The sequence below is a fragment of the Fundulus heteroclitus genome, chromosome 16 (genome assembly GCF_011125445.2).
Source record: "Fundulus heteroclitus isolate FHET01 chromosome 16, MU-UCD_Fhet_4.1, whole genome shotgun sequence".
NCBI lineage: Eukaryota > Metazoa > Chordata > Actinopteri > Cyprinodontiformes > Fundulidae > Fundulus > Fundulus heteroclitus.
In genome coordinates, this window is record NC_046376.1 from 27,660,601 (window position 1) to 27,663,927 (window position 3,327).

The window sequence follows — 3,327 nt, forward strand, 5'->3', positions numbered from 1 at the left end:
TTTGACAGTGACACTTGATAACCATTATTCCTTTTCTTGTTTTATTATAACTATGAATATTATTCATTATAACTATTATTCATTGATGAGGTCAGATTCGACTCATTCCAAAACTAAATTGTACCAGTAAAATGAGTTCAAGGAGATGGCATTTTATTAAAATGGTTTTTAGTTTCTGCTAGACTTTGAAACTTTTTTGATATATTTCATTAGTAATTCTTTCAAAAGCCCAACAAATGTTGTGAAAAGCTTTCCAGATTTTTACAAACCTGCCCATAAGCTCTTTTTTTCAAGCTCAATGTGCTCAAAAGAAGCCTAATTGGGTGAAAACCTGCCTAATTTGACAACACTGACTACACTATGCTTTTTGTTGTTTGTGTTTTTTAGATTTTAATGAGAATTTCTTTCTCAGCTCTGTAGGAGTGGTCACAGAACCACTGTTCAGCCTGAGGCCTAAAAATGCTTTTTGAAAAAGTGTGCCCCCCCTGAAAACGAATGCCTACCCCCCACCACCACCACCACCACCACCACCCCTTTAATTTTGTTTTTTGCAGCCCGGTCTGCTGTTGTGTCCTCATCTGTTCAGGCTTTGAAGCTTTCCAAGACAGCCTGTTTTTTTTTTTTCCAACCCTTAGACCCGACCAAGTAGATTTAATTTAGCAGCGGCTGAATGTCTAAAACTGAGTTCAAACAGCTTAAGCTGCTTGATATAGATTGTTAATTCTTAATAAATTAGGTTTTCTTACCCACAGATGTGCTGCCCCTAATAGAGGAATTTAAGATCTTGGGGTCTTTTCAAGAATGAGGGGGATATCAACAGGCGGACTGGTGCGGCGTCTGCTGTGAAGCGGGCGCTGTACCGGTCCGTTTTAGTGAAAAGAGAGCTGAGCCAAAAGGCGAGGTTCTCTATCTACCAGTCGATCTACATTCCTACCCTCATCTATCATAATGAGCTTTGGATCGTGACCAAAATACGAGATCCCAGATACAAGCGGACGAAATTAGTTTTCTCCGTAGTGTGTCTGGGCTCTCCCTTAGAGATAGGGTGAGGAGCTCAGTCATCCGGGGAGGACTCAGAGTAGAGCCGCTGCTCCTCCACGTCGAGAGGAGCCAGTTTGAGTGGCTCGGGCATCTGGTCAGGATGCCTCCTGGACGCCTCCCTGGTGAGGTGTTCCGGGCACGTCCCACCAGGAGGAGGCCCAGGGGAAGACCCAGGACACGCTGGAGGGACTATGTCTCCCGGCTGGCCTGGGAACACCTTGGGATTCCTCCTGAGGAGCTGGCCCAAGTGGCCGGGGAGAGGGACGTCTGGGCCTCCCTACTGAAGCTGCTACCCCCGACGATCCCGGGACCCCTGGATAAGCGGAAGAAAATGGGATGGATGGATACCCACAGATGACACCTTGGGTGAGTAGTATAGCTGGAGAGCAGTTGCACTCAGCTCCAAAAAAAAAAAAACACTGATCATATCTGTGCAGTCTGTACTTGTTTTACGGAGAATTCAGATGGTCATTGCTGTTCAGAAACCAACCTCCCTGTGCCTTGGGAGGTTGGTTTCAATTATTTGGCAATATTTTATAATGGCCCCACAGTGGTGCCACCACAGTGCTTCATACTACTTGGACTTCATCACGTTTGGTCACAGCCTCAAACTTCTGTGCATTTTACTCGATATTGTGTCAAACAAATACAAAAAGGTGAAAAAGTAGTCATGGTATTGAAACAGGTTTTCCAAATAGACATCTCTAAAGTTTGTATTGGTTTGGGTATGCCTCCACATATCTAGAAAAGTTCACTTGTGTGTTCTATGAACATCAATATTTAAGTCCTTGCCATACATTCTCAAATTTGTCTTTTAATGGTCAAACATGATCTAAACCAGGGTTTCCCAAAGTGTGGTGCGCGCACCGATGGGGGTGCGCGAGCTGCCACTAGGGGGTGCGGCAGCGAAAACTGTCTGACTGTGTTTCCCCACACACACACACACACACACACACACAATAAAGATGTGTAAATAAGCATTTCTTTTGTAAAGCTAAAAAAAAAAATTTAATTTAATCAATAAATAAAAAAGTATTGTAATGATCCTTATTAGACTTTATTGCTAAGTGCTGTTGCACACTTACTGTTCCTTTAAATCAAATTTCTTTGGGGTCATACCGGAAGAAATGTGTGGCTTCCGGGTAGAGGAGTCGTGATTCGGGGGACCGGCGGAGTGAAAGCTTTCCTGTCCTGTTCTTCGTAAAATAAAGTGTTAGCAGCAAAATCTCAGTCTGGTGCTTGGGTGTCATAACGGAATGATACATTATTAACACGAAAATCTTAATAAACTGTATTTATTTAGAAGAAATCTTCTTCTACGCTTCATTTTAAGATGAAAATTCCACATTGTGCTGTATATCCGCATATGGCTTGTGGTCTCTGGTTCAATAGTTCTCGCAAATATGCTCAATAGGCTGAAATCAGGGGAACAGGTGAGACATCTAAGGTGAAAGTTAGTCATTAAAGAGGAGAGGAAGAGAGTGAGAGAGAAATTGGAGGCAACAGAGGAGAGAATCGCAACGGATCCGGGAGAAGAAACCGAGTCAGAATCAGAAAATGTCTCTTCCTCTCTCCTGGCTTTACGTCGTTTACGTCAGCAGAGGAAACATTTAATTCGGGCCGAAAGTTTTATTTACGAGATTAAATTGAGTGACTCAGTCTCTATGGATGGCGCAGCGCCTACACAAGCGCCGCGCTGCTCATGGTGCCGCGACTTTGAACCGGTGACAAGCTCTGACACGCAGAGACATGCACACCGCTGTTGTTACCACGCGGTCCTGGGGGGATTTCTTGATTATGCTCACTCAAGGAGCTGTAATACTTCTCATTGCGATTCAGACAGGCGCAGACTGCACCATGCAGTTAATTTTAAAGAGGCAGTTTTAACGCATATTGAGACAGAAATGGGCTGCGGGGAGCCGAGGTGTGTTGCCGTGTTTACCCGCTGAAAGTAAACGCTGTAAAACAATCAGAAAGATTTCTCTGATTAATAACATCTTTATGGAGCGCTAGACTTATTGTTACTCTGTGCTGCTTCACCAGTTCTCGCTCGCTCGTCATCGGACAAAAATCAAACTGCACCGTGTTTGTATTTTGCGGCGTAAATTGTGCGTCAGACTCAGATTTATAAGCGTTGTTAGGACGTTTGAGTTGTAATCTAAACCATAACTTGATCAACTGTTTTGGGCTGTCTGCAGCATGTAACAGGTTTTCTTTCAGGATTTTAATTTCTCTTTTCATCTCTCTGTCCCCTAGCGGACGGAAAGCATCCCCCCGTTTCCTCCT